Here is a 25365-nt window from a genome sequence, read left to right as displayed (position 1 = left end):
GACCACGTTGGTGGGAGGAGACCTAAACTCATAAATGACAGAAACAGAAGGGACTGTGCAGGTTCAGCTCTGTGATCTGGACAAAATACAACCTTGCTCAGACGAAGGAAGCTGTGTCTTGTCATGGCCTGGGAAACCAGACAGCACCCACCCGAGACTGTGCTCTAGCAACTCCTCTCATCTGAGGTTAAGTAATTGACATGACGGAAACAAGATAAAGCAGGAAGTGAAATCAGCAAGATGGAACGAATGGAAATCTGAAATGAAATCTTGTCATTAGGTGACTGAGCAGAATCCTCCTTGGGGTTCTGGACACAAAGCCCCACCTGTCACCCATGCTTCTGGAATAAACTCATGTTTCACTCTGAGTTTCTGAGCCACTGACCTGACCTTTACTCACCCTGTCCTTCATGCTTTCCAGGTGAGGGGCAGTCCCTGCTCTTGCAGCCATAGATGGGTCTAATCGACATTCCCGCCCCTGGCCCTGGCCTCAGATTCCCTTTTCAGGGAGAGGGAGGCTTGGGCTGAGTCATTCCAGTGATAAACGCTGTAGTCACTCTAGGGAGGTGTCCCCAGATGCCCCTGCTGGAGGGCAACCAAGTGAGTAACCCTGCCAGTGTCACATGGTCTTGGAATGGAGCTGGCTTGTGCCTGTGCCAGGTCCATGCAATGGACAAGGTTGCTCACAACACACACATACCCTGGCGGGTTCCATTGAGGGGACAGAAGGTCTGTCTGGGGGTCTTGTAGACTTACCTGAGCCTGCAGAAGGAAGGCTTATGACCCAGTGGACAGGCAAGTGATGCTCACATGATGGAGTTCTAGAGAGGAACATTCCTGGGGGAAATGCTGCCTGCAGATCTCCGGAGGGAGCTGTGCAGGAATTACCTGTCCTTTTCCATGCATTTCCTTGCTCTCCTCATCACAGCTTCTGTGGCTGACATAGAAATGCCAGCAGCTTGCTCATCTTGGGCAATGAAGGAAAGAAATGGCAATCTCCCAAATACAGGTTGGTGTGAAAGCTAAGAGCCATTGTTAGACTCTGAGTCAGGAGCTCAGGTGACCAGAATGCTCCCCCTGGGAGTTGATGACAGTGGCCAGGTGTGAGGGGTGGCACAGAAGCTCCAGTGCCAAGCTTTGTGCGGCCTCACCCAAGGGAATTTCTTCCTGGGTCCCTCGTATTACTCATGGTGACATTTGGATATTTGCTTTGGGTTTTAGTATGTATGCTCTTCCAATTAATCTTCCATGTCCCTTGAACTCTCATATTCTCTTTCTTCCTCCCTTTCACACCACTTTCTTCCTTCCTCCTTCTGTCTCTCCCTCTCCCCATCCCATCCCAATTTGACACCTGTGCCCTGTAGGCACTCCATTTCATGAGACCTATTAATTTTGGGTGGGCAACTTGTTCTTCCTCTCTCTTTCTCTCTGCATCCCCCTTCAGTGTCTGTCCGGGGACTGAAGGCCAAAGCCTGGCTCCCAGAAGTGGCAGCCCATCAGCAGGAGCAGAAGATGCCTAGATCCTCTGTCTCAAAGGCTTGTCGTGCGTGCAGCACACGGGTCATCATTTCCAGCAAGAACCCATCATTTCTGGGATTGGCTGTGCAGGCCAATGTGCTCTTCCAGCCTCAGAGAACATCATTAGTGGCTTCTACATCTGAAAATGGTGGTAAATTAGAATAAATTGTGTGTGTGTGAGGGCTTTGACTTTCTAAATTCTTTCCTTCTTTCCTTTATTCAACTGATATTTTTTTCTGCATTTGTTTAAAGCAAAACATTCTTGTATATTCAGAATAACAGCCCAGGGACACAGGCCAATGTGGAGAATACCCTGCTCATTTTTGTAGATGGACAAATTGAGTTCTAGACAGTTAATTGTGGGTCACCCAGATTCCTGGTGAGATAATATGGCCTAGAGATTAGGTCTTCTGATTCTTTACCACAAGGGCCCCTTCTTCTTGAGCCCTAGTAAGGATCAGATTGGTAGGGATAAACAGTTCTGGCTTAGGAGCTAAGAAGCATGAGTTCCAGATCCAGCCCAGCCCTAACTAGCTCTGGGATCTAACAAATCCCACCACTTCTCTGAGCATCAGCTTCAGAAGAAATGAAGTGATAAGCTTAAATTATTTCCAAAGTGTATCCAAATCCCAACATCCCAAAAGTCTGACTCCCTGGAACCAAGGAAATGGTCCTGAGTGAAGAAGACTCTGGGTCTTTCCATCTGGCTTACTAGGGTGTGGCTTGCAGCATTCAGCCTACACAGCCCATGGATTGGCCGCCTTGGTAAAGTAGCAGTACTTTTTAGGTTGATCTGTCTGTGTAGGTACACCAGAAAACAACCTAGAGTGTCCTTCTTTAGTGTGGCCTAGGGTCCCCAAATAACCCACAATAGCTTGCCGCTGGCTGATAGAGAGATCTCCTAGCATGAAGGTATCTTTTGGCATTGATTTTTTTTTCTACCTGGGGTGTTCAATTACCAGTTTTTCACTACATGATGTTCACCCATCTGGGCAGGTCACCCATTAGCGCTTATTAAAACATTGGCATAGATGAATTGATCAAATTAGCCCTATGCCTTCTACTTAAGTGAGTACTTACCTGGGGAACATGGGACTCAAATGGTGAGGTAGAGAGAAAGAAAGTTAGAGGCAGTGTATAGGGAAATTCAGACAAGATACCAGTGGTAGTGGGGGTAATGAAAAAGAGTGGAGGCTAGTAGGGAATAAATGAAGAATTGCTGATAATAAACTTGATCAATGTGCCAGGATGGCTAAGAGTTCAGCTTATTTCAAAGAGAAAGAGGACTAGCATTAGCAGTGGCTAAAGTCTTGGGCCTAGAGGAGATAGATGCCTGGTGATTACTTAGCCCAGTGACCTGGTTCCAGACAAAAAATTACTTGTGTCATCTAGAAGAGAAAATTATATTATGTACCATTTATTTAGTGTTGACTATGTGTCAGATATTATTTTGAAACTTCATAACAACGCTGAAAAATAAATATGATGATCTCCATTCTACGTGAGAACCTGAGGCTCAGGGGAGTACTTTGCCCGAAGCACCTAGCAGGGCTCGGATTTCTTTAACCTGACAGTTGATACCTTGTCCACTCTACCACAGGGCTCATCAGTGCCAATCTTACAGACCTCTAAGGAGGAGTGCTTAGTAACATGACTCCACACATAGCTAATAATATTGGTACCAAGGGAAGTCCTTACATTGGATAGAAAGCTCCTCTACGATAAATACAAGTCTTTTTATTATGTCTTCATTGATGATAAAGCCCAACTGAGTAGCACTCTTTCTATGTGGCCGCTTCATGAAGACATCCTTCTAGGTCCTGGTTTTGAGGAAATAAACATTTGATTTTAGTTGATGGTAACTGTTTTTGGTCCCGTGACTTGAACTGTGGATTCTTGGGTGGGTTTGGACAGTGACAGTAAGTGGCCTCTCTTGGTCCAAGTCCAACCTACCCATTGAGTTCCATTACAGTAGCACCTCCACAATGTCCCCCAAACCCTCCTGTTCCCTATACTGCTTTTAGTGTGTATACACCTTTGTTATGACACTTGCATTAGCCCTTAACTTTGTGCTGGAGTAATTTGTCCACTAGACTAATTTCCTCTATTAAGTAGAGACTGAGTATCCCCAGTGTACAAGCTAATTTGCAGTAAGATTCATTTCTATATTGTCTTTTCTGATGTAAGTTATTCCTCCTTTACATCCCAAGAAGGAAGCTAAAACTTTCTATTACCTTGACTGAAATATTTATTAGTGGCTTCTGTGACAGGGCCCAAAGCAGATGTTACCAGACCCCTAGAAAACAATCTCTCTCTAAGGTGGTTTTTGTTATTGGAAGCTTCATCTGTGCAAGTCAGAGGTAAGTTTTCCAGGGTGGGGGAGATCCAAGGGTTGGGATGAATAAAATCATACATCCCAATGGGGTTGGAGAAGGAGTTTTCTTGAGAGAAGGCAAGATTCTGCAAGTCCTATAAGCAGTGATGCAAACCTCACCATGAGAGACTCTAAGGAGAAGTCAGAATCTCAAGGGGAGTGGTTTCTTGGTTGCTTACACATGTTGGACAGTGTTTGAGCAGACATTTCTGTTCCCTGGTTTGGCAGAGGACAGTGGAGCTGTCTACATTCATAGACAATGAGCAGGCCATCAATAATTAGTGTTGACTAAAGGTCAAAGGCTTTTCTCAGAACTCTGGACTGGTTTAGACCCCAAGACTCTTCTATGACCCTAAGATACAAAGCAGCCTGTCATGATAAATATTAGAATTTGCATTTACCTGGATGAGTGAAGATTTCAAGAAGATTGAATTTGATTTAAAACAATAAAAGAACTTTATATTTCTCCTAGTTGAAAATAATAAAGTAAAAAGCAACACCTAATACCCTCATCTTTCCTCACCCTACCTTAACTATCATATGGCTTCTCTGAATCATAATGCTGCTCAGTATATCTTTTAGGCTATTTCAGCAGACCATGACCAACTTAAGTTTGGTGACTTGCTATAAGGACTCACTTATTTTTTTTATTTAAAGATTTTATTTATTTACTCATGAGAGACACGGAGAGAGAGAGGCAGAGACACAGGCAGAGGGAGAAGCAGGCTCCATGCAGGGAGGACCTGACGTGGGACTCCATCTCAGGTCTCCAGGACCACGCCCCAGGCCGAAGGCAGGTGCAAAACCGCTGAGCCACCCGGGCTGCCCAGACTCACTTATTCTTACAGCTAAGGTTTATTATAGCAAAAATTCAGAGCAAAGGCAAGAGGATAAGGATACACTTTGGGGGAGCCCAGGGATGTGAGACATAGGCTTCTGAGTCCTGCCCCATCTGGGGCCATGCAGTCTATATTTTTTCTCTAGAAATAAACTACAGTAACGTGTAGAATGCCTCTGCCCAGGGAAGGCCATTACAATATCAGGATATGAAGCTTTCAAGGAGGGCTAATCATATAGGCACATACTTCTGTGCAGCTATCCATGCTAACAAAACTCCCCCAATAATGAATCCAGATACATTGTGACTCTTGCTAAATAATCATTCAAAGTCTTGACTAGCTGGTACAGTATGCCTCCTTTACCTGGACATACACAACATCGTCATTCAGTAACACAGGGAACACAAGGAGTTGCCCAAGGGTCAGTCATGGTTCCAGGCTTCCCTGAACATGTAATGACTCAACAACCAGACCTGCTGTGTCAATTCCTACTCCATAGTTGCTAATTAAATGCATGACATTTATAAAGATATAATAAGAGAACTACTAGAATTCTCAAGTATTTAAATACCACCATATCAATACTTATCTTTCTGTTCTGGATCATTTTTTAAATATGTATATTTTAAAGATTTTATTTATTTATTTGAGAGAGGGAGAGGGGCAGAGGGAGATGGAGTCTTAAGCAGACTCCATGCTCAGTGAAGAACCTGATGCAGGACTTGATCTCACGACCCCGAGATCATGACTTCAGCCAAGACCAAGAGTAAGACGCCTAGCTGGCTGTACTACCCAGGCGCCCTAGTTCTGGATAATTTTTTACATGCATACACACACGCACACACACACACACACACACACAGACCTTTTTAATTACTTCATTATATGTATGTTAACTATTGAGAACAACGAAAGTTAATCAAAGTGTGTTCCTGGCATCAAACACTCCACTTCACCTACCAAGGTACTCTCATGGCTGAGTTGGTGCTCCTCCCCAGTGTGTTCTCAGAACTTTATACTTCTCCTATCTCACATCTCATCAGTCTGCATAAGGAATGCTCATCTGTTGATGGTTCTCTCTCTCTCTAGAAGGTGAGCCATCTTGAGTATCTAGACTATGTCTTGTTCATAGATATAAACTCAGTACCTGATGTAGGACCTGGGACTTAGTAGGTGGTCAATAAGTGTTTTTCAAAAAATGAATAAATGAGTGAGTGAATGAGTTTTTCTTGTCTACCAGCTTTAAACCCTCAATTATGATCCTTTCCTGAGCAAAAGATCTTCTGCCTATCATGGATCCTTATAATTCAATGGTCAAAACAAATATTACATGTAAACTCTCTAGGTTCTACTATATTATTATGTGTAGACTTTCTTCGCAACATTTTCTAGTTGGTAAGAAAAATTCTGGAGCTTCCCCTGACATTAGCACCCAAAAGTTCAGTCTCAAGCACCTGTCCCAAGCCCAGAACATGAAAAGTCCATATGAAGTCCCCCAATTCAAGCTCAGTTCCCCAGACACCCTATTTTCCCCACATTTTGTCCCTATTTCAGAGGACATGTGATGCCAATGGTTTTTGTTACCTTCTTTCTGCTCCCTTTCTCATTGCCTTTGTTTTTGGCTTTTAAAAAATTTGACTTTTTTCTAAAATTTATTTATCCTGTTTCCTCTCATTATTATCATTATCATCATTATTAATTATTAATTATTTGTATGTCTTTTCTAATGGAGAGCCCATGGATTTCCTCTCATTCTAGGGATTTACAACATTGTGCTAGATGTGGCTACTACCTGCAAAGGATATGGCACGTAGGGGATCCCATGATCCTTGAGAGTGGTCTGGACAATAGCACCATAAAATCTGAAAACCTAAAAGCCAAAAACAGTGCTTTAGAATTTTTCTGGCTCTTCCCACCCCAAATCATTTTTAATAGTGAGATCTCTTTAAAAGAGTCTTCAAAAGTAGTGCTTGCAAGACTTGAAATCTAGTCAATTAAATGAATCCAAAATATAAAGTTTAAAAAAACCCAGAAGTTTCTTTTCTGCTTAGTTGGTATAAGGGATAGATAAGGCAATGTTCTTAGGTAATCAGTGTCATGAACTTGGCCCTCTTTCATAAGTCCCAACTAAAATATATTCAAAGTATGCTTATAATTTGTCCCTAAAGTTCAAGGCAGAATGAGACAATCTGTGGTCCCATTTTGGTTTGTTTTGTTGGTGGGGAAGGGAAGAGGGAGGAGAACAGATAATAGAATCTATACTAACGTAAGGTGGATAATCTGTAAATACATCTCCCTACCATCACTACCTCACCCCACCCCAAAACATATTCCAACATACTGCATTTGAATCTCAACCTTTCTAAACCAAAACTATGTGGAACATTTTTATTTAAGTAAATACATTTCTTACTTTGGTCAACTCATAATCTTTCCTGAATGAGGATTCTTTACCCACAATGACAACAAAAACAAAGAAATAATATCAGAAGAATTCACCTTGCCTTTTAACATGCTTAATAACCAGGTATTCAGTGGAGCAAATCACAGTCAATTCTCCTGAAATGAAACTGCCTGGATAATCATTATTCAGTTACCTATAGAAGACTTATTTTGTGCCTAGCCTAAGCTAATGATGGCATAACAGCATAGCTGAATGAGCTTTTGAATGTCATGGACTTGGGTTTGGGTCCCAGCTGTACAATTTACTAGCAGTCTTATATTGGCCAATGTACTTAGCTTCTATGAGCTTGAGTTTCTCGCTTTATAAAATGGATATATTGATAACTATTCCATTACTTGGGATAAGGATCCATTTAAATAAGCAAATTTATGTGAAATTTTGGGCTCAATGCCTGGATATAAAAAGTGGTCAATAATTGCTAGTGATTATAATAAGGATGGAGTGAGTTTCAAGGGATGATAGAATATGGTTCCCACCTTTAAGATGCCTTTCATCTAGTTCTGGAGTCAAAAAAAAAAAAGCATGATGAGTACTGAAGATTAGTATTGAAAGTTATGTTATTTGATTGTACAAATTAGGGGGTTTGTCAGTGGGACTTGTGTATTTATGAATACCAATGCTGGGTTGCAATGTATCATCTTTGGTGGATATTAAATACAAAATTAAATTAATTACACTTATTAAAAAATTCAATTAAATTTGTTAATTTATTACAGATTACAAGTTAAAAATAAAACTTCAACTCAAGTATTTCCAAATATTTGGACATCTAAGCAAAGAGGGTTATTCTTTCCCTCATAATTTAAGGACACATGCTGGTAACATGAGGAGGGTATTTCAGGTCGATGGACTAAAACTGGCTTCTTTGCACAGTTTTCTTGTGGGTCTGAAATTATTATCATGTTGCTGGTCACAGCTCCCAAGAATGGGTCACAGATGAGGAACAAAACTGTAAACAAGGCTAAAACCCGTAACTGAGCACATATTCCTAAATTCAGCCTCTCTTTTCTGAGTTTTTGTTGGGTGAGGGTTCAGGAACACATTCATCATATGTTGTTCCAAGAACAGTGTCACCCTCCCCATGATTTCAGAGTAAACAGATCTCAGTAAGTGACAGGTATAAAATATTGCAGACAAGGTCAGGACCATTAAAAGGTCCTTGAAGAACCTCATGTACTCACTGGGGTAAGAGGAGTCATGACTGTCGCCTGTTGTACAGGGAGGTCACTGCCTGGAGGCATGGGACCAAACCAATGGACGAGACCTAGTGATTGCCGCGTGGTCAGGCATAAGCCCTACCCCCCATTGGGCTTTGACATTGGTTTTTCATCAAGGGCTGCAGCTGCCTTCCATCCCCCTGCCTCCCCCAGCCTCTTATCTGGCTCTGGATTGGGATATAAATATTCAACATTATCTCCAGGAAGAAACTTAGAATCAGAGACTCTTGGGGTTGGAGGGGACTTTAATGGTCACCCCATCCAAGGACTGTTCTGAAGTGTGACTCCTTTCTGCTTTGTCTTCCCAAGTGGCTGATTAGCTGTTGTGTAAGAACAGCTGCTGATGGGGATTTGATCCCTATAGAGATGTGGGCTTCTCTCTCAGGACTATTCTTGCAAATATCAATCTACTTCTAGGCTGGATAGTCCTTGGGGACTGACTGTGTGCCGTTTACCATTGTAATCATGACACCTAGTGCAGAATCTAGCATTTAGTAAGTGCTAGTTGAATTATAATAATAGCTAACAGTTATTGAGTGACTAGTGTATACCAGACTCTATACTAATTACTTTCCCTGCATTGACTCATTTAACTTTCAAAATAGCCACTCTTTTTATCCCTGTTTTTGCAGAATAAAACCATTAGATTCAGAAAGACTAAGTCAATTGCTGAAGGTCATGTAGCCAGTTAATGATAAAGTGGGGATTTAATGCAAGCATGCAGCTCTGAGCTTGAACTCTTAATTGCTAGTATAGATAAGTGAAAATAAATAAATAAATAAACAAATGAAGAAAAAAATCAGTAGACCTGTGACTTCTACCATGAATCTTAAATCTCCATTTGTGGCTGGTTGAATGCTTATTCATATGACAGTCATATTTAAAGCCAACCTCAGGTCATCTTTCCCTTTTCTTCCCCTTTCGATTGTGCATAATGATTATATGTTCCTCATAGGAGTGGTTCCAAGTTCCTTCATCTTCCAAAAATCTTCTACGGACTCAACTAGTGAATTTCCTTTAAATTATCTTGGCTATTAATATCACACATTTTACCTGGTCAAATTTTGAACCTATTGCTATTCCTCTCATTTGCTGGGTGTCTTGCCAATGGGCTCTTTTGGTGGGTTGAGCTTCTTTCAAGGGTGGAGTCATGCTTGCACTGCAAATCCAGCTTCCAGCTGCTCACTGATTACTTACTAGCCCCCATGCTCTGTTGTGCTACCTGGAAATACTGGGTGATAAGATTCTCTCCAATTACCTCCCTTGCCCTTAGATAGCTTGCTTGCCTGCAGATGCAGCAGTGGTAGGCTCCGAGGCATTCTCCCTCCACCTCAAAGGCCCTGGACCCAGAGTCTGGTCTCATCAGCATGGAGTAGTTTAAAAGATAGAAGCATTGAAGATTATATGTTTAATACAAATGACAGATCTGAATTTTCTTTCATGCTATCCAGGGTGCATTATGTATAAAACTGACACACACACACACACACATCAGTTGTGTCACTGGATGCTCCTAACAGTAGCTTCTAAAGTGGGTTAAGAGGCACCTGGGTGGCTCAGTGGTTGAGCATCTGCCTTTGGCTCAGGATGTGATCCTGGGGTCCTGGGATTGAGTCCTGCATTGGGTTCCCCACAAGGAGCTTGCTTCTCCCTCTGCCTGTGTCTCTGCCTCTCTCTGTGTGTCTCTCATGAATAAATAAATATAATCTTTAAAAAAAGAAAAAGTGGGTTGAACTGGGACGACGTGACTTTCAAAGGCAACACAGCCCATCAGTGCCAGAATGAGGACTCAAGACTTCCAGCCCCCCAGGCCATGGCTCTCTTTTGCATCAGACAGCTTTCTAGTCCAGATGTCTAGAAAGCCACTTCCTACTTTGAACCCTGCAGATCTCTCAGTTACTGATTTAACATGAAGGGGCTCTAGGAGCTTAGTTATAAATAAAACATGTTGGCTCTAGGAAAGAAGGAAATCAAGTGTCCTGCCAAATTGCCATTCTTCATGAGGCCCCTACCAGCCCCTTGCTCCCTGGGTTGGTGGAGTGGCTCACCTCTCCCTCTTCTTTCTGCCTTGTGCTGGGGCAGAGGTGACTCGGGAAGTTGCAGCATCTATGTTGCTGTACCCATATTGCTCCATTTTCATCTTACTATCCTCGTGCCTCCTAAATCTCCTGTGAAGCTAACAGGAAAAAGTCATCTGTCTGGAGAAAACAATCCCATGGCTCTACAAAGGAAGCAAATAACATTTTAAATTAAAAGTAAGGAAAGCTTCTCGATCATTTACAATAATGTTCCCCCCTGATATACCTCATCTCCGCAGGAGGCCCTGAAAATGGACATGCTTACTGAGGTCAGGTAGGTGGGTCAAGGAGCGAAGCAGACCAGCTGTAAGAAAAGAACGGAGAAAGGAGGGGACTGTGCCACATTGGGAGGCTTGTCTTCCATCCAAGGGGGCAGCTGTTTGCTCCTGCTAACGGGTGCTGCCAGGACTTCTGACTTGCCAAGAGGAGCTAGACATCAGGGTTTATATAAATTGTTAAATGTCTGCAACAAATTCAATTAAAAGCAAAAAAATGAAGACACCATGTGGGACATGTGTGTCTCCCAGTTCTCATTCTGCAACTCTGCAATATGAAGTCTCCTAGAGATGAGACAGAAGTGAAAACTCCGTTGTATGGAAGAGCCCAAAGCCAAGATGGTTGAAGCATATTGCCTAGTGCTCCAACTGGTACATGGTGGGGCTAGATTTTGTCTAACTCAACAGCCAAACTCTTTCCACTAGGCTGGATTGCCTCTCATACCAACCAGGACATTGAACTAAACCAATCTCATCTAACAAAATGGGGTGTTGACCCATGGATTCTAAAACCAGGCAATGGGTCTATAAGCTATCACCTTCCCCAAATTCCTTGTCTTCTCTGGGCCTCAATGCCCTCAACTGTTTAGCAGTGTGCCAGGACTAGAGGACAGCTAAGACCTCCGAGTTGAGACTACAAGTCATAAAGGACTTTGTGAGGTATGGTATCCCTGCAACCTAGCACAGTGCATAGCATGTAGAAGACCCTCATTAAACATTTCTTATCTGAATGAAAATGTTACAAAATGCATTGTGAAATACCTACAATGTCGAAAGAAAGGTTAGTCCATCTGCTCATTCATTCAATTCACAGAGAGATATTGAGCACCTGCCACGGAGGTAGTAATGCTCTTCTGGCCCTGTGAGACTGCATAAATGAATCGTTCCTACATGAGGAGGAGAATGATGATAAGAGCTCAGCTTTGTAACACTTACCACACATATGGTCAATATTGTTCCAAGCACATCACATATAGTAATTTATTTAAATCCTTGTAATATCCTATTGGAATTAGGTCTATGGTTCTTATACAGTGAAAAACCGAGGTGAAAAGAAAGATAAGAAATATGCCTAAAACCACTGAGCTAGTTCAGTGGAGCCAGATTTTTTTTTTTTTTTTTTTTTTTTTAGCGGAGCCAGATTTTAACCACAGCTGTCAGACGGCAGGGTCCATGCTCTTAGCCACAGTGCTACACACTTGTCAAGAAAGGAAGAACAACAGAATTTTTAAGATCCTGCTTCTTTCCAGATACTGACTTAGCTAGACACTTCTGCAAAAACACTAAGGATTTATTTCTTATAGTAATGCAATAAGTTGATACTTTTATCCGCATCTTCTTATCAAGTTGCTCGGTTACCCAGCAAGCAAACTATAACACAAGTTAGTGACAGGATTCAAGTGAGGGCCAGTTACACACCCAGGAGTTCCCAGGAAGGGGACACTGCATCCAGACGAGGGGGAGAAAACCTCGTTTTCCGCTTCTATTGCTATCATCTCTGGCTTCCTGTTGCTTTGGCCCATGGATGGAGTCATTGCTGAGGGCTTAGCCTTCCCTGGTGGCCCAGAAGGCAGCAGTGGCCAATTCTGGGTTCTGGACCTCAAGCTCCTTACTTGTTTGTGCTTCTGGTAGATTATCTGGGTCCGGCTCAAGATTGTTCATTAAAGGTTCTTTCCAGAATTATCTGGTATTCAGCTACAACACGGAGGGGCTTTATTTAATTCCAGGTATGAAAGTGGATTTTCTCTGAAGACATACTTCTGGAGAGCTGAAGGTCTGCTTTTTCCTCAGATAAGGAGGAGGCACTCTGGGCAAGTGGGCAAAGAGGGGGTCCCCCCTGGGGACTTTGGTCTTGGAAGTCCAGCCTAGCAGAGAAGAAGGCAGTTTGCCATTGTTTGGGTTGGTGAATGCATGGCCCTGGAGCAGGGCCTGGGTTGGTGTGGTCTTCCAGCTGGACAGTAAGCGGCAGTGGCAGGGCTGTCTCTCAGGATTAAGCTCCGTGAGTGTACCTCCAGGCTATGGCCTGGGATAGGAAAGCCCTCAGTTAATAAATGAAGCAGAAAGCCTTGCTCTCTGTGTTCCTCTGACACTGTGATTTGCTTGATTCTCCAGGAATAAACAAAACCAAACTACTACCCGATTCGGCATGCAAACTGTTACCTCAAGAAGGAAAGAAGAAAATGGAATGCAAAAGCCATTGTGTCTAAACATTGACCAGATGTGTGAAAAACTTATTTTAATGAGGGGCACTGTTACTCACTAAGCAGTAAAACTTGGGTCCTGATGTTTTACTTTTCAGTGGTTTGAAAAATCCATATACTCCTTTAGTGGAAAGACCGCATTGGAATATTGGAATCTAAATTTATGGTATGATTTTCAGACAGAGATCTTCTGTGCTTAAAGACCACCACTCAGGGGCTTGGGGGCTGAGAGCAAAGCCTGACACTATGCCCCCAGTTCTGGTCTTTTAAAAAGATATATTATTATTTTTAGTCTATGCTTTCTGTTCACTCCCCTGCCAGGAAACTCGTCCCAACCTCATCCTCATTCATTAACCTCACTTCCAGGTTAACCCTGAATAAGTCTCCCTGCTTTCCACCTCGCTGTCACTTCGAGTAATGCTGCTGCACAGATCCTTCCTTTCTGTCTTCCTACTCTGCATATGTGCTTCCATTCTGCCTTCTGTTTTTTCTCTTTCTTGCTGGTGGATGCCCAAGTCCTGTGCCATGTTGGGTAATCCACTGGAATTTTAAAAATGAGGAAGACTGAGGGTCTGTACCTGGAGGCCTATGGAGGAGTGGAGGAAGAAGGGCCTGTGTAATGAAATGAATGTGTATGTTCCCCTCTTCCTCCCAAATTCATGTGTTGAAACTGAGCTCCCAAGGTGAAGGTGTTAAGAGGTGGGGTCTTTGAGGAGTGATTAGGTCCTGAGGGTAGAGCCCTAAAGAATGGGATTAGTGTCTTTGTAAAGGAAACCCCAGAGAGTTTCCTTGTCCCATCCACTATGTGAGGTTATAGCGAAAAGACAACCTTTCAAGAACAGACAACAAACCTGCTAGTGCCTTAATCTTGGACTTCTCAACCTCCATAGCTGTGAGAAATAAATGCTTGTTGAACATTATAAATCATCTAGGCTATGGCATTTTTGTTATGACAGCCCAAATGGACTAAGATGCCATATAAACCATTTAATGCAATATAAATGTAAATTCTATTATGGAAATGTATGCAAGGCTCAAGTGGAAAAGTCAAAGATGAGAGTGGTCAACTATACTTAGAGTAGGTGGCCATGGAAGGCTTTCTGGAGGAGATGGTATCTGAGTTAACTACTTAAAAAGATAAGTAGTTATTCCCAAGAGGGAGAAGGCAGAAAAGGACATTCCATGCAGAGGCTTGAAGCAACCTGCCACATTATAGGACACGGATGTAAGTTGGTGAGAAACAGGACTAGGAAATTATGACAGGTTGGCTTATGCAAGGTCTTAGGTGCCATACTTCACATTTAGATATCAGGAGCCAGGGAAGGATGTGAAGAGGGGAGAAATATATTTGGGTTTTCATTTTGAAAGAGCAACATGGTTGTAGGGTGGAGGATATCTGAAAGGAGTAAAACTCTCAGCAGAGTAAGACCTAGACATGGAGCCCAATGGTCCATGAAAGAAACAATCAAGTGCTAAATTGATAAAGTCACAGTGAATGTGGAGAGAAGGGTTGGATAGGAAAAGTGAAGAAAAGCAGAATCAACGGTACCCAGATGGTGACCAGAACTGATGCATCAATGAAAGAGAAGAAGAGAGGTCAGCTCCAAGGTTTCTGGCTTAATGAATGACACCGAGATCCACTCAGCCACAGGAATGAAAAAAACAGAGGAGCAGATTGAAGGAAGTAGGATCATGGGTGGGTCAGTCCTGAAGGCCCCGTGGGACACTGAGGCAATCATGTCCAGTAGACAATTGACAATCCAGAAAAGACATTCTAGGGAGCCCTGGCCTCTAGCCACTTATTAAGAATTGGGACCAAAATGTGATGTTTAGACCATGAGAGTGTATGAGATCCTCTATGGAAAGCATAGCCCCACATCCCACACCCCCGTGTCCATCAGAAGTGCAGTGTGGCCAGAGCCCCTGCAATCTTTATGGCTTTGCCCTTTCTCCTTAGTGGGAGCCTGACATTTGGATAAATGTATCATTTTCTTCTCACCCTTCTTGTGCGTGTAGAGCGACACTGAATTTTAGATCTCATCAACACCCTAGATTTCTGGATAACAAAAACAGCAAAGATATGTAAATGAGCTGTACCAAATGTCTAGAGAGGGACTAACTCCCCTCTACTCCAATGTAGGAGCACATGTGAAATAAAAAAACAAAAACCAAAAAACAGGAGGGCATCCTGGGGCTTGTTTATCCTGGCTCTAGGATTGACTGCTTAGGAAGTACGCAAAGCCAATAATGACTAATGTCCTCAAATATTGCTTATTATTCATATAGCATAATCACAATCAATACTGCGAGGACCCCACACACTGTTTGTTTTGCTATTTGAACCACAATCTAAGGTCTACCCAGAATGGCATCTCCATAGAAGAGCTATTAGTTTGCTGAGCTAAACTATATTTAAAGAGCAGTCAATTCTACGGATTCTTTGTTCTTAATTCGCAGCTAAGTTCCAATTAAATCTATGTTGTATATAATCAAGTTAAATTGCAGGGCCTGTTGTGTTAGGAAAAAATGTAAAATGATTTTGTCCGGCACCCAGTTAGACTGTGGCTGGCCCTGATCGTGATTAGTGAAGGATATGGAGATACTTGGAATTCTAGAACATAAGTCCATACTCATTCTATGACAAGGTATGACTATTTATGTCTAGACAATAAGTTTTTATTCAAGACTCACAGCCTGCCTGGGCATTGTGGAGATCTCCAAAAATATATACAATACAGTTTATAGCTCCAAGAATTGGGACTGTGGAGAGTCCTATTGCTGTGGGCACACCTAAGGAGTGCCAGGTGATAGTTTGGGTCATTCTAGCTGTCATACGGATCAGTTGTCTAAGAGTAGACCAGGTTGCTTAATAATTGATCTACTTTCCTTGTCCATCTTATAAAAAATAATAACACTTTCCCCTCTCCACCTTACAGGGCAGTTATTCAAAAGCTAGTGTCTACCGAATGCTAAATGCATTCCAGCACCATTTAAAAGACTGTACACATGTTAACTAACCAGTCTTTACAACATCCCTCAAAAATAAATATTATTCTGGGGGGGGGGGGGCACTTCATGTAATGAGCACTGCGTGTTATATGCAACTGGTGAATCACTAAGTTCTACCCTTGAAGCTGATAATACACTATATGTTAACTAAATTGAATTTAAGTGAAAAATTAAAATGAAAAAAATTGATATTATTGTTCCAATTTTGCTGAATAAGAAACTGAGGCATGGGGTGCTTGGGTGGCTCAGTCAGTTAAGCAACTGCCTTTGGCTCAGGTCATGATCCCGGGGTCCTGGGATCCAGCTCTGCGTTCGGCTTCCTGTTCCGTTGGAACTCTGTCTATCCCTCTCTCCTTCCACTTGTGCTCTCTCTCTCTCTCACACACACAAATAAAGAAATAGAATTTTTTTTAAAAGGAAACTAGGCACAGAGAGTTTAAGTTCTGCACTTGAGATCACACAGTACTTTTGCTGGTAAATTATTTTATGAACTTCCCGCAACTCCAAGCGTTCTTTCCACGTTGAATCCAAATCTGTCTATAATTCCTATCTGGCTGGTCATCGTTCTGTCCTCTGGATCCAAACAAAATAAATATAACTATTCTTCTCTATGCCAGCCCTTCAATATTTGAGGATGGTGGTCATGTCTTTCCTCCAGTTTTCTGTACTTGGCTAAGTAACCTCAGTTCCTGAAACCATTGCAAATCTGTCCACTCTGAAGGGGTCCTTCCTTTGCTATATCCGAATGGTAGACCCTATGCCCTCAATGTGCAAACAGTCAGGAAGTGTTCCTATTTAGCATTAAGTAGATCACTCCCTATCCACAAAATGGAGGGAAAAGCTCATTTTTGTTGTAGACATTGCTCCTTTGCCTCATCTTACACCATACCTGTAATACCTAGACCCATAAATACATCCTGTCATGGTCAATAATAAAGACAGCTAAGATATACCATGGCATATTACCTGCCAGTCACTATTCTGTGATGTATGTTTTAATTTAATGAATCATCACAACAAATGCTAGATGCTATTTTTATTCCTGTTTCACCGAAGAAACAGAGCACAGAGGAGTTAGGGATTGATGCTATGTTGTACAGCCTATGACGGCCCAGTGACTAGCTATTGGTAAGGGGTGACAGCGTAGAGGATCACAGTGGCTTGGAAGAGTATATTTATTAAGGAACTCATAGAGTATGGTTTTTAAAAAGGACATTTTTAAATATGTACTTTGTCCAAGCAACATCTTGTCTCATGAATCTCTCATGTGATTCTCAGATTTGAAGTTGAGTATATCAAGAAGGAAGTAGACTTGGACTCAGACAACACCAACCACCCAGGGCCTGCAGTCAACCTCTACTAACATTCCGCCAGACTGGCTGATCAGGACCTGCCCCAGTGATGAGCCATAGGTCAGCTGGAGAATGAGCCCAAGATAAGTGGGAGGCAGACTGTGAGTCTAGGAAGGGTGTTGTGTCACTTGGGTGTGAAACGTGGCCTGTCTCCAGGTACCCTCAAGAATGTTTCATGATGTCAGGCTGGCGTTCGTGGTGAGATACTTTTATATCCTGGAAATGATGAGAGAGTTAATATTACCTATTTGTTTTATTTTTATCTATCATCTATCTATCTATCTATCTATCTATCTATCTATCCATCTATCTATCATCTATCTATTATCTATCTATCTATCTATCTATCTATCTATCTATCTATCATCTATCTATCTCTCTATCCATCCTTTGTGTTTGGTATCTGGGCCTTGTAGTTCTAGTACCTATTTCACCTAAGAGGATTGAATTTTTTTTAATTTATTTTTTATTGGTGTTCAATTTACTAACATACAGAATAACCCCCAGTGCCCGTCACCCATTCACTCCCACCCCCCGCCCTCCTCCCCTTCCACCACCCCTAGTTCGTTTCCCAGAGTTAGCAGTCTTTACGTTCTGTCTCCCTTTCTGATATTTCCCTCACATTTCTTCCCCCTTCCCTTATATTCCCTTTCACTATTATTTATATTCCCCAAATGAATGAGAACATATAATGTTTGTCCTTCTCCGACTGGCTTACTTCACTCAGCATAATACCCTCCAGTTCCATCCACGTTGAAGCAAATGGTGGGTATTTGTCATTTCTAATAGCTGAGTAATATTCCATTGTATACATAAACCACATCTTCTTTATCCATTCATCTTTCGTTGGACACCGAGGCTCCTTCCACAGTTTGGCTATCGTGGCCATTGCTGCTATAAACATCGGGGTGCAGGTGTCCCGGGGTTTCATTGCATTTGTCTCTTTGGGGTAAATCCCCAACAGTGCAATTGCTGGGTCATAGGGCAGGTCTATTTTTAACTGTTTGAGGAACCTCCACACAGTTTTCCAGAGTGGCTGCACCAGTTTACATTCCCACCAACAGTGTAAGAGGGTTCCCTTTTCTCCGCATCCTCTCCAACATTGGTTGTTTCCTGTCTTGTTAATTTTCCCCATTCTCACTGGTGTGAGGTGGTATCTCATTGTGGTTTTGATTTGTATAAGAGGATTGAATTTTAAAGTGAAAACATTCTTGGGGTGCTTGGGTGGGCTCAGCTAGCTAAGCATCCAACTATTGATTTTGGCTCAGCTCATGATTTCAGGGTCATGGGATTAAGCCTTAGGTTGGGCTCTGTGCTAGTGTGGAAACTGCTTAAGATTCTCTCTCTCCTTCTTCCCTTCCCATCTTCTAAAAAATAAATGAAATAAAGTGAAAACATTCTGGTAGGTGGGCACAGTTCTGCCCCTTTAGCATGATAGCACAAGAAAGAAAAAACAGAATTCTAAAGAAGAAAAATCCCTGGATAAAAAATGAGCAGGAAATCCCTGGAATAAAAAATGATCAACTGCAGGTGATTAAAAAAATGAAGTTAGAGGTGGAAGAGGTACAGAGAGAGAAAGGGAGAAGGGGACAAACTCGGATAACCCTATAATCTAAGAAAAGGGTGGTAAGATTAAACCCAGCCCCCAGGACCACAAAATATCAACCCCTAAACACATAGCCAAATACTAATGCCTGCAAAATCATATAAACAATTTCTAACATAGTAGCTTGACAGGTGAAGAGCAAACTCACCTGCCAGTAGCATGGTCAGCTCAGGTCTCCAAACTATTATCCATATTGATTTGAAGTGAAAGCCTGCTACTTAAATCAGTAGGGAAAGAATCTTTCAAAGGCTATTTGAGTAATTCCCTGCCAGGTACCATGCTGCTTTTTTGGGATGGGAAGTGCGACAGGGTGGAAGTATGGTGGCAATGTTTCCCAAAGATCTCGCTGTAACCTGGCCCTGGCCCCCGGTGACCCACATCTTTCCATTCTCCTTTTTTCTTTTTCCCATCACCGAAGCAGAGAAGCTTCTCATGGGGATGTAAAGTCACATACATCCCCTTGGTCTGCCGAATGAGAAAAAGCTACACTTTCCTATTGAACTCTGGCTCTCATTGATTGCTCTGGAAGGATGCTGTTGGCGTTGGGTAACTTCAAGTGCCATGGCAATGCATTTCCAGGCAAGATGAGCACACCCCACTTTCCCTGGTGGTATCTTGCCTTTAGTGTATTTAGCACTCAGCAGAACCACACTACGTAAGAAAGGATTGCATGTGTTTCCTTCCATGGCCGCCCCAAGGCGGGGAAATCGTTCCAGCTCAGGGGCCGAGCTGGCCAGATAATGGGGGAAGTGAGAACAAGCTGGGATTTGCTTCTTGAATCATCCACCAGCTGTCTGCACAACCTCAGAGGCAGACCTGACCTGCTTTCATGATGAGCCGTGATGTTAGGAGAAGGGAACTCCAGCTGGATGAGTCAGTCCCAGGTGGGCTCTTCAGGCAGCAGCATCTGGAGGCTTCATCTTCTGGACTGCACGTGGAACGTGCTTGGTCTGGAAGTCATTAGAAGAACATAAAACCAGATCACCCTGATGTCATCTTTAGAAGGTGACCTGATCCCAGAGCACAAAGGTGATCCTTACACGACTCTCCCAAACTACACGCTTATGGCTGACCCCAAATTTCCAGCAGATACTCTAATCTTTTTACCATCGCCAAGTTTGGAATCATCTTTGTGGTACCCAAGCACACTAATGAGATATTGCTGAGTTTAACTTATCTCTATGTAAGCCAGGGTTAAAGGGCTAGCTCCTTGTCCATATCTATGACACAAAATGGATGTTACTGAGGGCATCCAGAGAAGCCAGTGGTAGGTGATCAGCTGGTCCCTTCTGTGTGGGCTCCAGAGCTACAGAGCCCATGTCCACACCTGAGCTCAGATTACTCTATGTTGCATCCATTACCTGGTTCTTCCTTTTCGGTAGGAGACCCACCAGAGGGCTAGTACTTCACGTAGGAGTCCCACTGGCCCTCCTGCCCTTGTGACATTGCCTTGCTACGTCAACCATCTTGGCAATGATCTCTTCAAAGTTAGCAGTTATCATAGGGAAGTTGCCAAATAACTTCAAAGCAATGCTAGCAAGTCTGCTTCAAAGCAGAAGGATTATCTACTTCCTTTGCATTTATTTTTTCTTCCCTCCCTTCCTTCTTCCCTTCCCCTCTGTCCTTCCTTCCTCTCTTTCTGTTGTTGCTTAATACAGATTTTCAAACTCTACCTTAAACCTATTGATTTAGTTTAATAAGCTCTTGATGTGATAATGTTGTGCCAGTCAGGTTTGTAACTACTGATCTAAAATGCTTTTCTTAGTTTTAATCTAGTTGTTAAGAGTTGACAACATGAATATGATGCTAGGTAACAACTTGTGTCTATAATGCTCTGATGGTGTTATTCCCTTGGCTGGGTTGAAAATCTCCATTCTCCTTCTTTATAATGAGTCAAGCATGAAGACAGGCTACACTGCAATAGCTGTCCCACTTTCATAGGCTGAGAATCTATAGATGATGTCTGTACTTGTGCTTTCTCATTTGTAAAAGCAAGTTCCTAGTCCTCATCCTAGATCATGATTTATCCACAGAGGTGTTCACTGAAGCAGCAGAACAGAAAATACTGGAAATCAATAAGTTCCAAACATTGAGAATTTATTAAGTACATTATAACACATTCTTCAATGCAATGCTATGCTGCTTTAAGATTATATTTGCAAAGAAGCTTGAATAGAAAAACTCTTTGTGTAGTGAATACTTATGGTATAATATTACCTGAAAAATAGTGCACATTATATACATAATATCTTAGCTATTGCTAAGATATTGCTAAAATATGCATGGAAAAATAATGAGAATAGATTTACTAAGATATTAACAGTGGTTTTCTCCAGGTGGAGGTATTTTTATATTTCTAATTCAATTTCCCTAGATCTAAAAAAATTCTACGGTGATTATATTAATAACTTCTATATTAACATGTCAAAGGCTATTTGACAAATTTTATATGGATATTATGAGAATAAAATGAGATAATAAATGGAAGGCAGCTTAAAAAATGTGGTAAGCAGTGTTGTTTTTATGGTGATTACTCAACTTTAGGGGAAGCAGTAATAAAATCTTAATGTAAAAATTATCCAAGAACAGATTGTACCTTCTCCATAGACAGGTGATAATTGTATGCCAAATTAGCACATCACCTTTCCAGTTCTGCTTAAAATGATGATGTCAGTCCTTAGAAATCTCAGTGGAGAATACTAATCTGTACCTCAGAGGTGAAGTATGCTATGTCTCAAACACCTAATATCCATCACTTTACTTCACATTGTCCAAAATCACTCCGTGGTGAATGCACACCATCGCTTGGCTCAGCCTCCATTGGTCCAGGCGAGGATGGTCCAGCTCTGACCTCAGGGCCTATCCTCTCAGCACCTTGGGTAGTAGAAACATCTAGAGATGGGTGGGCTCTGGGTTTCCCACCTTCCGTGCCTTCGCAGCTCTGGTGTGCATCTGTGAGAAGCATAACCACTTTGGGAGATGACATTTGCCCAGGCCAGATGCTCTGTTATAATCTCGCTTCCTCTTCTTTCATGTCTCCCAAGGGGCATAATCCCAGTCTCTAAATATAAACTGTGTCATCTTAAAATATATACCCTTTTCTGCCAGGGTTGTTATTTTTCTTCCAGGTGACATTACCCAAGTTTCTATTAATAAAGATAAGGCTGAGTGGGCAAACATGGCTCTCTATTCCTCTACCAGGGGGGCGTCAGGGCTCCAGGTGTGCAGACATGTGTTGTCCCATTGCTTTTCTCTTGGAAACTCTGGAAACTTTTCTCACAAGACTCTGACAGGTGGAATTAGCCATCTGGGACCACACACATGCTTGTTTCTCATTTTCACATTGCAGTCAGCCTTGACCACCAGCATTGCACCCACAGAGAGGAATCCCTGAGGGACGGACTGAGCAAGGGGTGGTTGTGAGCATTAGGGGCCCCATAAATTTGGCCAAGCCACAGCTTTCCAGTGCAGCTTCCACCTACCATTTCTGATTCCTACCATCAATTGCAAGGCTGACCCCTCTTAGTTTAGGGAAGATGCCAATGCGAGAGCAACTTAGTGGCCCGTACAGCTCTTGTCCTTACTCTGGCCTTGTGTCAGGGAACATACAGGGAAGAACTCAATACTCATCCTCACTGATCTCTGCCCATACCATCCAAGAACCTCCAAATAAGCCTTGCTTACTCCAGTTCTAATAATAGCCACTTCGTATTGAGAGCTCACGATGGGCCAGGCACTTCAAGCACATATGACTGATATTCACAACACCCCTAGAAGGTGGCTGATATTCGGTTTAACAAATGTGGAGACCCATACTCAGAGAGACTAAATAACCATCCCCAGTCACATATCTCAACATGGTGGTGTCTGGATTCAAACCCTGACTCACTAGACTCTAATTCTCCCTAAACCACTTCGCTCTCTTCCAGGGTACTATTGCAAGTGTTTTCAAGACTTTCAATAGCTTCCTATCCTCCAAAGATAGAGGGGTGGGGTCAAGGATTCTCTATACTTATTTGTCCCAGGCTCACTCGAAGTGACCTTAGTGAGCGGGACATTAATTTGTAGCTATCCTTTCTGAAATTGAGAAGGACCAAAATGTTACCTGAGCTGCCCTGGTGGGGATTATCCTTTTGGGGACTTAGGACATCAAGTAGGCTTCTTAAAAGGGGAGCTGAGGCTGTGTGGTATCATTTTATACCAGAGTGCACAAAGGCTGAGAGAATTTGGTTCTAAAATTAATAGCTCAGGGTGCCTCTTGCCAGAAAGACAAATGTGACAAGTGTCCCTCCTGAGATAACACATGGGCTAGGATAGAAGTGTATTGGAGGAAAATACTCTACCAAAAGATGCAATAGCTAATGGCTCATGAAATCTTTACAAGGAATGGTAGACCCGATTGTCATCCCAGGATGGCAGCTTGTTGCTGGGCCTCTATTGCTCAAAAATGAATTGAATGGGTTCTGGGAACCCTCTCATCTAGTTACATTACAGAATGGGGAAAAAGTGGTTGTCACGGCTCTGAGGGCTTCCGCTAGTGCCTAGTGTCCTAGCTGACACTGCCATTCTGATTCAAATGGAGAAGCTGGATGGGAGGACCCAGTCAAATGGGATGGGAAGGGTTGGGCTCCCTTCAAGGAAGAGCTAGGGTCTATTCAGCATGACCCTAGTCAGGGCAGCCCTCTCTGGAAACTGGAGTCACAGCCCTCCAGTCTGTTCTGTGGAACCAGCAGTCAAGGGTCCTGACCAGCAGCCTTGACTGAGTGAAGGCATCTTTCCACATCTGCATTTCCCGTCTTCTATCCTTGTGTGTATTTTGATATACATTGTCAGAATCCAACTCAAACGACATATGACGAGTTACCTGACAATGGAGTGAAAGTAAGGAGAATCAAGAGGACATATTCCCTACACTCTGGAGAAGGTCGCGCTCTGAAAGAAGGCATGATACAAGTTACTAAAGGAATCTAATAGCAACCCAGTATGTGACGCTGTGTCATTTCAGAGGAGGAAGAGGTAATGTTCTCTCAGAAGCCTGATTCTTAAAGAGAAGAAAGCAACAGGTGGTAAAAGGAGCATCACAAGTCAGTGGAGAGATGTGGTATTATCCATACTCTATTTATGGTCACATGAAAACTATGAGCACCGAAGGGGAACAAAACAGTAGAGGGCTTCCCCTTCAGAAGTCTAAAAATAAATTAGAACTGGAAAAAAAAAGGGGAATTAAGTGTTTAAAAAGAAAACCACAGAAAAATGGCAAGATGATAATAAAAATAAGTCATCTGAAACCTCAAAAGGTAAGAACTTTTTTTAAAGTATAGAAGTAATGGAAGAAGTCTCCCAGGGATGTGATAAATTACAGATCTGGGTCCTCTAAAATTTAAAAGTTCTATGTGTTTAAAATTTCACTACATGTTGGCCATGTCTATGTCTTCTTCTGTGAGATTTCTGTTCATGTCTTTTGCCCATTTCATGATTGGATTGTTTGTTTCTTTGGTGTTGAGTTTAATAAGTTCTGTATGTTAGTAAATTGAACACCAATAAAAAAAAAAATCTTAAAAAAAAAATTTCACTACAATACAACCAAAAATGAAAACTTTTCCCCCAATTAATTCAGGAAAAAACTGTAGTTAGCTGGACTGGCAAAAGGCTAATATCTTTATTCATCTCCATAGTGCATAGCAAATGCCCTATCAACTCATTAGAGGAATGGTGGCATCACCCCATTTTGCAGATGAGGTTATTGACACCAAGCACGAAAGGACCTCACCAAAGGGACAAGAGAATTCATTGTGGAGTTGGAGCCAAACTCATGAGGCTTTTCCCACCTGCTGTCAGTTGTGGAACGCCATGTGAGTTTCTTTAAGCAGGGACTGGGGAGGATTCACCTTCTCCCTGGAAAGGAGGATGAGCATTTGTAGTGCGACTGGAATCAGATCGGAAACAAACTCTGTGAATTTTTGGAAAAGATTGGGATTTCAGAGAGGTGGTTATTTATCTCAAAGAAAGTAAATATTTTATATCCAGGAGAGCTGAAAAATGAATAGACCAAACCCTCACCCCCCCTAAACAAACTTATATACATCGTTGTTCTTTAATATGCAGTCATTCTTGTATAGTAGAGAAAACAGAACAGATACTGATTAAAATCAGAATATGCTAATCATCCTAAAGAAGAAGTTCTATTTAAATGCCCTCAATGTGTTAGTGTTCAGTTTTTGATAACAAATAAGAAATTTATTATAGAAATCTGTTGTGGGATTTCATACACAGAGGGAGTAATGTATATCTAATGTTTCTATTCTATGGAGCCTGAACAATGGACTGAGGGTGTTTAGTAATCCTTCCACTACATATATACACATTTAAGTTATAATAACCTGTGATGTGTGTGCTGTCCCTGGAGAAAGAGGTCAGGGTGACAAGGTGAGC

General features: G+C 42.2%; 2 long non-coding RNA genes across 3 annotated transcripts; one reads left to right on the top strand and one right to left on the bottom strand.

Moving 5' to 3' along the window:
- Positions 1-3216: 3216 nt before the first annotated feature.
- LOC111094583 lies at positions 3217-11378 on the bottom strand. 2 transcript variants are annotated; one of them, XR_005385730.1, is made up of 3 exons: positions 10717-11378; positions 10461-10633; positions 3217-3338 (listed from the first exon to the last, which is right to left on the bottom strand). It is a non-coding gene; the product is annotated as an uncharacterized LOC111094583 (long non-coding RNA). The 2 variants fall into 2 exon arrangements; XR_005385731.1 differs by lacking the exon at positions 3217-3338 and adding an exon at positions 3348-6601.
- Positions 11379-11457: 79 nt separating this feature from the next.
- LOC111094584 lies at positions 11458-13037 on the top strand. The gene is made up of 3 exons (XR_005385732.1): positions 11458-11546; positions 12493-12539; positions 12878-13037. It is a non-coding gene; the product is annotated as an uncharacterized LOC111094584 (long non-coding RNA).
- The last annotated feature ends 12328 nt before the right edge of the window (positions 13038-25365 follow it).

This window comes from Canis lupus, chromosome 38 (genome assembly GCF_011100685.1).
Source record: "Canis lupus familiaris isolate Mischka breed German Shepherd chromosome 38, alternate assembly UU_Cfam_GSD_1.0, whole genome shotgun sequence".
Classification (NCBI taxonomy): Eukaryota; Metazoa; Chordata; class Mammalia; order Carnivora; family Canidae; genus Canis; species Canis lupus.
This window is presented reverse-complemented; position numbering and strand designations above follow the sequence as displayed.